Below are 13,580 nucleotides of genomic sequence, written 5' to 3' on the forward strand. Positions count from 1 at the left end.
GCAGAGCACTGTTCTAGCGCTTGGGAAGTACAAGTTGGCAACACATAGAGACAGTCCCTACCCAACAGTGGGCTCACAGTCAAGAAGGGGGAGACGGAGAACAAAACCAAACATACTAACAAAATAAAATAAATAGAATAGATACGTACAAGTAAAATAAATAAATAAATAGAGTAATAAATATGTACAAACATATATACAGGTGCCCTTCTAGACTGTGAGCCCGCTGTTGGGTAGGGACCGTCTCTAGATGTCGCCAACTTGTACTTCCCAAGCGCTTAGTCCAGTGCTCTGCACACAGTAAGCGCTCAATAAATACGATTGAATGAATGAATGAATGAAGTTGTCCCACGTGGGGCTCACAGTCAATCCCCATTTTACAGATGAGGTAACTGAGGCTCAGAGAAGTTAAGTGACTTGCCCAAGGTCAATCAATCAATCGTATTTATTGAGTGCTTACTGCATGCAGAGCACTGGACTAAGCGCTTGGGAAGTACAAGTTGGCAACATATAGAGACAGTCCCTACCCAACAGTGGGCTCACAGTCTAAAATCAATCAATCAATCAATCAATCATATTTATTAAGCGCTCACTGTGTGCAGAGCACTGTACTAAGCGCTTGGGAAGTACAAGTTGGCAACAAATAGAGACAGTCCCTACGCAACAGTGGGCTCACAGTCTAAAATTAATCAATTAATCGTATTTATTGAGCGCTTACTGTGTGCAGAGCACTGTACTAAGCGCTTGGGAAGTACAAGTCGACAACATCTAGAGACGGTCCCTACCCAACAGTGGGCTCACAGTCTAAAAGGGGGAGACAGAGAACAAAACCAAACATACTAACAAAATAAAATAAGTAGAATAGATATGTACAAGTAAAATAAATAAATAGAGTAATAAATATGTACAAACATATATACATATATAAAGGTGCTGTGGGAAGGGAAGGAGGTAAGATGGCGGGATGGAGAGGGAGACGAGGGGGAGAGGAAGAAAGGGGCTCAGTCTGGGAAGGCCTCCTGGAGGAGGTGAGCTCTCAGCAGGGCCTTGAAGGGAGGAAGAGAGCTAGCTTGGCGGAGGGGCAGAGGGAGGGCATTCCAGGCCCGGGGGAGGACGTGGGCCGGGGGTCGATGGCGGGACAGGCGAGAACGAGGTACGGTGAGGAGATTAGCGGCAGAGGAGCGGAGGGTGCAGGCCCAGCTGGAGAAGGAGAGACGGGAGGTGAGGTAGGAGGGGGCGAGGTGATGGACAGCCTTGAAGCCAAGGGTGAGGAGTTTCTGCCTGATGCGCAGATTGATTGGTAGCCACTGGAGATTTCTGAGGAGGGGAGTAACATGCCCACAGAGTTTCTGGACAAAGACAATCCGGGCAGCAGCATGAAGTATGGATTGAAGTGGGGAGAGACACGAGGGTGGGAGGTCAGAGAGAAGGCTGATGCAGTAGTCCAGACGGGATAGGATGAGAGCTTGAACGAGCAGGGTAGCAGTTTGGATGGAGAGAAAAGGGCGGATCTTGGCAATGTTGCGGAGCTGAGACCGGCAGGTTTTGGTGACGGCTTGGATGTGAGGGGTGAATGAGAGAGCGGAGTCGAGGATGACAGTCGAGGATGAGGTAACTGAGGCACAGAGAAGTGAAGTGACTTGCCCAAAGTCACACAGCTGACAATTGGCGGAGCTGGGATTTGAACCCATGATCACGGACTCCAAAGCCCATGCTCTTTCCACTGAGCCATGCTGCTTTGAGTTCTCCAAGGGTGTGGGTGTAGATGAAGACTTGAAGGGGACCCAGAACTGAGCCTTGAGGGACTCCCACAGTTAGTTAGACTCTGAGCCCACTGTTGGGTAGGGACTGTCTCTATATGTTGCCAACTTGTACTTCCCAAGCGCTTAGTACAGTGCTCTGCACACAGTAAGCGCTCAATAAATACGATTGATTGATTAAGTTAAATTAAGCCTGCAAGAGATTGAGAATGAGCAGCCAGAGAGGTAGGAGTAGAACAAAGAAAGGACAGTGTCATAGGTAGGAGTAGAACGACGAGAGGACAGTGACATTGAAGCCAAGTTTAGATAATGTTTCCAAAAGAAGAAAATAGTAGCACTAGTAGTAGTCATTTTATTTATTTAGCACTTACTTTGTGCAAAGCAATGTGCTGAAACCTGAGGAATAATACACGGATGAGCGGCATGGCGCAGCAGATAGAGCACGGGCTGGGAGTCAGAAGGCTCTAGGTTCTAATTCTGCCTCTGCCACTTGTCAACTGTTTGACCTTGGGCAAGTCACTTCACTTTTCTATGCCCCAGTTAACTCATCTGTAAAATGGGGATTGAGATCGTGAGTCCTGTGTGGGACAGGGACTGTGTTCAACCCGATTTGCTTGTATCCACCTCAGCGCTTAGTACAGTCCACTTTTCTATCCTGCTATGAAGGCTCAAATAACAAATGCTTTCAATTCTCATGGTACTTATTAAGTGGTTACTAGGTACTAAGCATTGCGGCACGTACCGAACCAATTAGATCGGGATTACTTTGCCTACCACTTAGTTATTTAGCACTTACTTTGTGCAAAGCACTGTGCTGAAACCTGAGGAATAATACACGGGTGAGAGGCATGGCGCAGAAGACAGAGCATGGGCTGGGAGTCAGAAGGATCTAGGTTCAAATTCTGCCTCTGCCACTTGTCAACTGTTTGACCTTGGGCAAGTCACTTCACTTTTCTATGCCCCAGTTAACTCATCTGTAAAATGGGGATTGAGATCGTGAGTCCTATGTGGGACAGGGACTGTGTTCAACCCGATTTGCTTGTATCCACCTCAGCGCTTAGTACAGTCCACCTTTCTATTCTGCTATGAAGGCTCAAATAACAAATGCTTTCAATTCTCATGGTACTTATTAAGTGGTTACTAGGTACTAAGCATTGCGGCAGGTACCAAACCAATTAGATCGGGATTACTTTGCCTACCACTTATTTATTTAGCACTTACTTTGTGCAAAGCACTGTGCTGAAACCTGAGGAATAATACACGGGTGAGAGGCATGGCGCAGAAGATAGAGCACGGGCTGGGAGTCAGAAGGATCTAGGTTCTAATTCTGCCTCAGCCACTTGTCAACTGTTTGACCTTGGGCAAGTCACTTCACTTTTCTATGCCCCAGTTAACTCATCTGTAAAATGGGGATTGAGATTGTGAGTCCTGTATGGGACAGGGACTGTGTTCAACCCGATTTGCTTGTATCCACCTCAGCGCTTAGTACAGTCCACTTTTCTATCCTGCTATGAAGGCTCAAATAACAAATGCTTTCAATTCTCATGGTACTTATTAAGTGGTTACTAGGTACTAAGCATTGCGGCACGTACCGAACCAATTAGATCGGGATTACTTTGCCTACCACTTATTTATTTAGCACTTACTTTGTGCAAAGCACTGTGCTGAAACCTGAGGAATAATACATGGGTGAGAGGCATGGCGCAGAAGATAGAGCATGGGCTGGGAGTCAGAAGGATCTAGGTTCAAATTCTGCCTCTGCCACTTGTCAACTGTTTGACCTTGGGCAAGTCACTTCACTTTTCTATGCCCCAGTTAACTCATCTGTAAAATGGGGATTGAGATCGTGAGTCCTGTGTGGGACAGGGACTGTGTTCAACCCGATTTGCTTGTATCCACCTCAGCGCTTAGTACAGTCCACCTTTCTATTCTGCTATGAAGGCTCAAATAACAAATGCTTTCAATTCTCATGGTACTTATTAAGTGGTTACTAGGTACTAAGCATTGCGGCAGGTACCAAACCAATTAGATCGGGATTACTTTGCCTACCACTTATTTATTTAGCACTTACTTTGTGCAAAGCACTGTGCTGAAACCTGAGGAATAATACACGGGTGAGAGGCATGGCGCAGAAGATAGAGCATGGGCTGGGAGTCAGAAGGATCTAGGTTCAAATTCTGCCTCTGCCACTTGTCAACTGTTTGACCCTGGGCAAGTCACTTCACTTTTCTATGCCCCAGTTAACTCATCTGTAAAATGGGGATTGAGATCGTGAGTCCTATGTGGGACAGGGACTGTGTTCAACTGTGTTTTAGACTGTGAGCCCACTGTTTTTAGACTGTGAGCCCACTGTTGGGTAGGGACTGTCTCTATATGTTGCCAACTTGTACTTCCCAAGCGCTTAGTACAGTGCTCTGCACACAGTAAGCGCTCAATAAATACGATTGATTGATTCAACCTGAATTGCTTGTATCCACCTCAGGGCTTAGTACAGTCCACCTTTCTATTCTGCTATGAAGGCTCAAATAGCAAATGCTTTCAATTCTCATGGTACTTATTAAGTGGTTACTAGGTACTAAGCATTGCGGCAGGTACCGAACCAATTAGATCGGGATTACTTTGCCTACCACCTACAAAAGAAGTCTCTTGCAACAGCAGGTGGCACTGAAGTATCAATGATTTTTAAACTATCCTCTTCCCACCCGGACCAGAATTCAAAAAACTCCCTGAAGGGCAAAGAGGACTGGGATTCTAAGGACCTGTTTTATTTTCCCTCATCACCCATTCACGACAAATTCCTTTCAAGCAGAGAACAAAGGACTAAAGGCTTATCCTTGTCCCGGGAAGTTCGAAGTAGCATTAAAAGATGCAGCTCTTTAATTCCCTAATCTGCCCATCCCAGTGAGATACTTGCAGATTGTAAACCCCTATAGGGCAGGGAGCCTATTTAAAAACACTGATTGACTCTGACCACTGAAACTACTCTGCAGTATCTTTGCTTTTCTAGATGTATTTTAAAGCTGGTGGGCTTGTTCTATTTTAAAATCCTGTCACTAGAAGCGGCAACCCCGTGAAGGGTAGCTAAATGATTTTACTCTAAATTGTTTGTCTAGCATGCATATTCATTCATTCAATCATATTTATTGAGTGCTTACTGTGTGCAGAGCACTGTACTAAGCGTTTGGCATATGGATGATTACCCCAAACTATCTTTTAAGGAAAAAACAGTAATAATAACAACATTATTAAGGGCTTATACCTTGCTTCTACTTAGTGTTTTTATTCCCAATGTTCTTTCACATTGTGTGTCTCAGTTTTGTCTCACAACACCCATAAAAGGTAGGGAAAGGGAAACATTATCCCCACTTTACAGATGGAAGAAACTGAGGCCGAGGGAAGTTCACCGACTTGGCCAAGGTCACCTAGCAGGTAAGTGGCAGAGCCGGGACTAGAACCAGGGTCAGGTCATCCAACCACCCAAGCTCTGTCCACTAGGCCACACTGCCAAGGTCATTGGCACAAGTGGCAACATTTATTTAGCATCCACCTGGTGCAGTGGACTGTACCAAGTGCTTGAGAAGCATTATTTTGCTAATATGTTTGGTTTTGTTCTCTGTCTCCCCCTTCTAGACTGTGAGCCCACTGTTGGGTAGGGACTGTCTCTATATGTTGCCAACTTGTACTTCCCAAGCGCTTAGTACAGTGCTCTGCACACAGTAAGCGCTCAATAAATACGATTGATTGAATGAATGATTGATTGATAAAGAAGTGACATGTTCCCTGTGCACAAGGAGAAGCAGCGTAGCCTAGTGATGTCATGGTTTAATTGGGTGGGAGAATTATTAGTGGGTCTGGGTTCTTTTCTCCGCTCTCCTGCTGACCTGCTCTGTGACCTTGGCCAAATTACTTAACCTCTCTGTGCCGCCAATCCTAGATCTGTAAAATGGGGGTGGCATCCACTCGCCCTACCTCTTGATCCCTGATCTTTTTTTATTTTTTTATTTATGAAATTCGTTAAGCACTTACCCTGTGCCAGGCACTGTGCTGAGCACTCGACTAGATACAAGCTAACCACTTTGGACACCAACCATGTTCCACATGGGGCTCACAGTCTTGATCCCCATTTTTCAGACGAGGTACCTGAAGAACAGAGAAGTGAAGCAAAATGACTTGTCCAAGGTCACACAGATCAGATAAGTGGCCGAGCGGGGATTAGAACCCAGGTCCTCTGTATTCACTAGAGTCTGTCTCCCCCTTCTAGACTGTAAGCCCATTGTTGGGTAGGGACCGTCTCTATATGTTGCCGACTTGTACTTCCCAAGCGCTTAGTGCAGTGCTCTGCACATAGTAAAGCGCTCAATAAATATGATTGAATGAATGAATGATAGAGCACAGGCCTGAGAGTCAGAAGGACCTGGGTTCTAGTCCCAGCTCTGCCACTTGTTTGTTGTGAGACCTTGGGAAAGTAAGCACTTAACTTCTCTGTGCTTCAGTTATCTCATCTGGATAATGGGGGTTAAGATTATGAGCCCCAGGTGGGACATGGACTGTGTCCAACCTGTTTAGTTTGTTTCTATCCCAGCACTTAGTACAAGGCCTGGAACATAGTAATTGCTTAACAAATACCATTAAAAAAGGAGCTTACACTCTGTTGGGGGAGACAAACATAAAAATATCTAGAATTCCAGTGGCCAAAATAAATAATTGAGAACACATATACATGTGAATTCCAGTGGCCAAAATAAATAATTGAGAACACATATACATCCCGGATCCGCCAGTTGTCAGCTGTGTGACTTTGGGCAAGTCACTTAACTTCTCTGGGCCTCAGTTCCCTCATCTGTAAAATGGGGATGAAGACTGTGAGCCCCCCGTGGGACAACCTGATCACCTTGTAACCTCCCCAGTGCTTTGAACAGTGCTTTGCACATAGTAAGTGCTTAATAAATGCCATCATTATTATTATTATTATGTGAGGACTAAGGAAATCTACATCTCTGCCCCTGCTCTCTCCCCCTCTCTCCAGGCTCGCATCTCCTCCTACCTTCAGGACATCTCCATCTGGATGTCTGCCCGCCACCTAAAGCTCAACATGTCGAAGACTGAACGCCTTGTCTTCCCTCCCAAACCTTGCCCTCTCCCTGACTTACCCATCTCTGTTGACGGCACTACCATCCTTCCCGTCTCACAAGCCCGCAACCTTGGTGTCATCCTCGACTCCGCTCTCTCATTCACCCCTCACATCCAAGCCATCACCTAAACCTGCCGGTCTCAGCTCCGCAACATTGCCAAGATCCGCCCTTTCCTCTCCATCCCAACCGCTACCCTGCTCGTTCAAGCTCTCATCCTATCCCGTCTGGACTACTGCATCAGCCTTCTCTCTGATCTCCCATCCTCGTGTCTCTCTCCACTTCAATCCATACTTCATGCTGCTGCCCGGATTATCTTTGTCCAGAAACGCTCTGGGCATATTACTCCCCTCCTCAAAAATCTCCAGTGGCTACCAATCAATCTGCGCATCAGGCAGAAACTCCTCACCCTGGGCTTCCAGGCTGTCCATCACCTCGCCCCCTCCTACCTCACCTCCCTTCTCTCCTTCTCCAGCCCAGCCCGCACCCTCCGCTCCTCTGCCACTGATCTCCTCACCGTACCTCATTCTCCCCTGTCCCGCCATTGACCCCCGGCCCACGTCCTCCCCCGGGCCTGGAATGCCCTCCCTCTACCCCTCTGCCAAGCTAGCTCTCTTCCTCCCTTCAAGGCCCTACTGAGAGCTCACCTCCTCCAGGAGGCCTTCCCAGACTGAGCGCCTTCCTTCCTCTCCCCCTCGTCCCCCTCTCCATCCCCCCATCTTACCTCCTTCCCATCCCCACAGCACCTGTATATATGTATATATGTTTGTACATATTTATTACTCTATTTATTTATTTATTTATTTTACTTGTACATATCTATTCTGTTTATTTTATTTTGTTAGTATGTTTGGTTTTGTTCTCTGTCTCCCCCTTTTAGACTGTGAGCCCACTATTAGGTAGGAACTGTCTCTTTATGTTGCAAATTTGTACTTCCCAAGCACTTAGTACAGTGCTCTGCACATAGTAAGCGCTCAATAAATACGATTGATGATGATGATGATGATAAAGTTCACAAGCAGGAGAAACATCATTGCCTAATGGATAAAGCACTGGCCTGGGAGCCAGAGGACCTGGGTTCTAATCCTGGCTCCGCCTTTTGCTTGCTATGTGACCTTGGGCAGATCAGTTAACTCTGTGCCTCAGTTTTCTCAACTGCATAATGGGGATTCAATACCTGTTTACCTCCTACTTGACTGTTAGGTCCATGTGGGACAGGGACTGTATCTGGCATGATTAGCCTGTATCTACCCCAGCACCTAGCACAATGCTTAAAACATAGTAAGTGCTTAACAAATACCATAAAAAAAAAAGACTAAGGTAGGCTGAAAGATGATATGGCTCAGGATGCTGAGAAATAAATCAGGGAAATCTTGTTGGCAGAGATGAGATTTTAGGAGGACCTTGAATGTGGGGAGAGCTGTGGTCTGCTTGATGGGGAGAGGGAGAGAGTTCCAAGCCAGGGGAGCGGTATGAGCGATGGCATGGAGGCAGAAGAATCAAGAGAGGGAGGTACAACAAGAAAGTTGGCTTGAGAGGAATGGAGAGCTAGTTGGGGAATAGCAGGTGAAGAGAGCAGATAGTTTCTGGTGGGGTCAGATAATGCAGAGCCTTGAAGCTGATTGTGAGTGACCTTGGAGAATGTCACCAGTAAGAGGAGGGGGGGAAGGGAGAACCAAGACTGAAAAGGGTCAAGAAGAGAACTGGGTCATGAAGAAAGCTTTCATTCATTCATACATTCAATTGTATTAATTGAGCGCTTACTGTGTGCAGAGCTTACTGTGTGCAGAGTACTGTACTAAGCGCTTGGGAAGTACAAATCAGCAACATATACAGATGGTCCCTACCCAATAATGGGCTCTCCTTCCTTCCTCTGTCAGAGCCAGAGAATGAACAAAGGCACTTTACACCCAAACTGTAATAACTTAACAATTTGTTAAGCCAAGCACTGCTTTAAGCTCCAGGAAAGCATAATCAGGTAGGACAGAATCCTCATCCCACATGAGGCTCGCAGTCTTGGGGGACAAAGAACAGGTAACTTAGTCCCCATTTTACAGAGGGACAGAAAAGTTAAGTGACTTGCCCATGATCACATAGTAGACAAGTGGCAGAGGCACAAATAGTACCCAGGTCCTCTGATGCCCAGGCATGTGCTCTTTCCACTAGGCCACGCTGCTTCTCTAACTGAAAACTTTCCTAAGTGTCCCATGTAGAGACGTGGTCATCTCAATTCTAGATAACTATCACCCTCTACAATGGACACTTAGTAATGCATTTCAAGTTCAGAGAATACGTTTTCAGATTTAACAAACCTGAAAAGTCCTCAAAGCATCTCCCATCTAAATCCAATTTAGAAACTGGAGTTTAATCTATTAATGTGCAAAGCAAATAGGTTGAAGTGTTCATTGGCTCATTTTAGTTCCCAGTCTCATCTAGCATAAATGTACTCCAGCCAGCCTCTTTCTTGAACTACTTACGTAATCAAACCATTGTGTGCTTCAAATTTAATTCAAAGATTAGGATGATTCTAATGAGGAGATTGTTATTTTATAGGACTTAGAGTTAAAAAAATGCATTTCTTTGTACTTTTAGGATGTCAGATATCTAATCACTTGCGGAAAAAAATGTTCAGTTAAGGAAATTGCTTCAAACTAAATTATAAACCCCAGAAAATAGTTATTTAGTACTATTCAGATCTCCAAAATATCAATATCTGTTCCTTCATAAATTATATAGCAATGAAATTTAGTTCCTAAAATCTTAGATAATTAATGTAGTTGTAACTGACTTGCCAGGATAATTTCTGAAACTTCCTCAACCATTTTTTTGCCTTTTTGTAAGATTCTTGTATTTTTGTCATTTGTTTGTTGGAATTATGAACTTAATGCTGGGAGGGAGGAGGGTGTGGGTGTTAGGGGGTAGGTGGTTCAAAGACACACATTAACTTGCTTGTAAGCTCCTTAAGGGCCCAGAGTCTGAGACTTTCTTTTGTTCTCTCCCAAATTCTTAGTATAGTACTGAACATGAAAGATCAATCAATCAATCAATGGTATTTATGGAGCACTTACTGCATGCAGAGCACTGTACTAAACACCTGGAAGAGTATAATACAACAGAGCTGGTAGACACATTCCCAGCCCACAGTGACCTTACAGTCTAGAGGAGTGTTCCATAAATATCATTGATTAAGGGGGGAAAAAAAGCATCCAAGAAGAAGGGTGCACTCTTTTAGCTTCTACCGCTCCATCCCTAGCATTTAAAGGCTTTCAGTTCCAGCTGTTTCCGTGGGGATACAGGCTTGTATCCTGGTGTTCTGGGATGGGTCTGGGTTAGATATGGAGCCATCTGAGCCTATCTCCTGACCATCTGACCGGTGAGCAGTGTGTAAACCCAGGAGGGAGTCCAAAGGGCCCAGTGTCCTGTTCACAAAACTATTTTTGGGTCCCAGTGTGACACGGATAAGATTTCCACCCCCAGATAATTCAACGGAAATTGTCCCCATGGGAATCGGATCCGAAATAAAGATTGCTGTTTCCAGCCCCTATCATTGTTCTCAAAGAGGCCAGGACTCCAGGTAAAAAGAACCTGTGGTAATTAAAGATGTTCCTTGGCAACCTCAGAGTAGACAGGCAAAGAATGACAGACAAAGAATGATACCTACTATAGCACTTTTCATCATCCAAATCAGTCAACTGAAAATAGTTTTTGAGGAATCCTTTATAAATTGGGAAGTGAGAAAGTTACTGAGAAATCAGCGAAAGAATAACTTTGGTATGTGGAGACGAGGGTGCTTGGAACTGCCACCTACGCTGCCAGAACCATTTGAGCTGATGCCGTTGGAGGGAAGAGAGGAGCCTAAACAGAACTATTCAACAGCTGTTAATCTCCTGTGCAACAAACTGGAACAAAGCTTCCAAAACCCAGTGTGCCCCAGCAGGCTAGGGAAGCCTGGGGAACTACCCAGAGTGGTCTAGCAACGTCAGGCCAGCCGTGTTGGGTTGAGCCACCCTCTCACCATCAGGCTCCTGTGTGAGCTGGCATATGCTCAAGTAGGCCTGGTCTGGGCCGAGGTCCAGATGACATGCATGAGAGCCCAGTACTTTAGCCAGCACTGCATTTCACTTCAGCTGCCAACCCTTCACTGCGGGATTGTAGCAACAGGGTGGGAGGGATGGGAGAAGAGGGGGTCACAGGGGCTGACAAGTAGCAGCATCAGATAGGATCCTCACCGGAGGAGAGGATCAGCAATATCTTGCCTTTCCGTCATTTCACACAACGGCGAGGTTGTGCCTGTTTAGAATCAAGGTCTGTTGCACAGAGCTGTGAGGAATATGAGGACTACCTCCTGATTCAGAAACAAATCTACCAGTTATCCCAAGGGAGTTCCAGCAAGAATAGGGATGGGCAGGAGGGTTTGTGTTCAAACGCAAAATTAAGTGCCAACGGAACAGATTCTAATCCAATCCATTGGTCGGGTAGTGATGAAATGAGGGTCATCTCAGAAAATGTGAGGTAGTCACTGGTACTGCTTTATGTTGACAGAATAAAAGGCACCCTGATAGGAAACTTCAAAAATAAAGCCAGTTACTACTTTTTCCCTACATAATACTGACCGCAGAGTAGAAAAGAGCACGTTTGTCTAGTTTTTAAAGGCATTTATCCTAAAAATGTTGGGATTTGAGGAATCAAACAAATATACAGATGATCCCTGAAAATCATGAGTCAAGAATGAGACACCTAACACATTGGAGTATCCCTAATCCCTAATTGAGCCCCTTCCTTCCTCTCCCCCTCGTGCCCCTCTCCATCCCCCCCATCTTACCTCCTTCCCTTCCCCACAGCACCTGTATATATGTATATATGTTTGTACATATTTGTTACTCTATTTATTTATTTATTTATTTTACTTGTACATATCTATTCTATTTATTTTATTTTTTTAGTATGTTTGGTTTTGTTCTCTGTCTCCCCCTTTTAGACTGTGAGCCCACTGTTGGGTCGGGACTGTCTCTATATGTTGCCAACTTGTACTTCCCAAGCGCTTAGTACAGTGCTCTGCACACAGTAAGCGCTTAATAAATACGATTGATGATGATGATGATAGCATAGTAGCAGTAATGGTAGTAGTAGTAGTAATAATAATAATAATAATGGCATTTATTAAGCACTTACTATGTGCAAAGCACTGTTCTAAGCGCTGGGGAGGTTACAAGGCGATCAGGTTGTCCCACGTGGAGCTCACAGTCTCAATCCAAATTTTACAGATGAGGTAACTGAGGCCCAGAGAAGTGAAGTGACTTGCCCAAAGTCACACAGCTGACAATTGGCGGAGCCAGGGTTTGAACCCATGACCTCTGACTCCAAAGCCCGTGCTCTTCTCCACTGAGCCACGCTGCTTCTCAGATGATTAGTAGAAGTAATACTACTAATAATAAATCTGGTACTCGTTAAGTGCTTACTGTGTGCCAAGCACTGTTTTAAGCACTGCGGTAGATACAAGTTATACACGTTGGACCCAATCCCTGTCTCACATGGGGCTCACAGTCTTAATCCCCATTTTACAGATGAGGTAACTGAGGCCCAGAGAAGTGAAGTGTCTTGCCCAAGGTCACACAGAAGATATGTGGCATAGCTGGGATTAGAACCCAGGTCCTCTGTCTCCCAGGCCCGTGCTCTATCCACTAGCCCACCCTGTTTCTAGTCATAGTAGTAATAGCATTCATAAAGTATCCCTTGAATGCAACACACTATACTAAGCACTTAAGCTCTTTGAGAGCTTTTAACCATTTTGCATTCTTTCCAATGCTTAACATACTGCTTGACACTTCAGTAGGTCCTCAAAAAATGCTATTGATTGATTGATAACACAACAAAATGACATGTCACTTACCCACAAGGAGCTTATACTTTGCCTTCTGCTGTTTTAGCCACTCTAACATTGTTAATTTTTGATTCTTGGGTTATTAATTTGGTTCCTTTGCCATTTTTATTTTGTAATGTATTTCTGGTTTTCAGATGTCTGCTCTCCCCAACTTAGACCATAAACCTCTCTTGGGGCAAGGATCTTGTATCTACCCCCCTTGCTAAATGCAATGCCAATCACAAAGTAAGTGCTCAATACAGTAATAATAATAATAATAATAATAACAACAGTAACCTATCCCTTGGGTCTGCTGGACCTCAGAGAACTGTACAAAGACCCACAACTGAGGGAAGTTGGTGTCATGTTATTTGTTCTGCAGTTTCCACGATATCATCGTGTTAATTATTCAAGGACAACAAGAGATGAGTTGATTCTAGCTGTCTGTCCCCTAGGAAAATAAAGGCTCAATTAAGGAAACATTTGTAAGACCTGAGCAGATCAAATCTTGCTCCAAGACCCCATGCGCCAAAGCTATGTTGGTGCTATTCCTCCATGAATGTGGCTTGAATGGGAGAACCTATATGTATGTCAAATTACTAGGAAGTTAAAGAGAAAGAATGGAGCCACATGTGATCCCCCACCACAAACTAACGCCAACCTACTCACTGTATCTCCATCTTTCCTATCTTGCCACTGACCCCTTGCCCACATCCTCCCTCAGACCTGGAACTCCCTCCCCCCTTCATATCCGACTGGCCACCACTCTCCCCACCTTTAAAGCCCTCCTAAAATCACACCTCTTCTTACATATATATGTATATATCTATA

The sequence above is a fragment of the Tachyglossus aculeatus genome, chromosome 23 (genome assembly GCF_015852505.1).
Source record: "Tachyglossus aculeatus isolate mTacAcu1 chromosome 23, mTacAcu1.pri, whole genome shotgun sequence".
In the NCBI taxonomy this organism is placed as follows: Eukaryota; Metazoa; Chordata; class Mammalia; order Monotremata; family Tachyglossidae; genus Tachyglossus; species Tachyglossus aculeatus.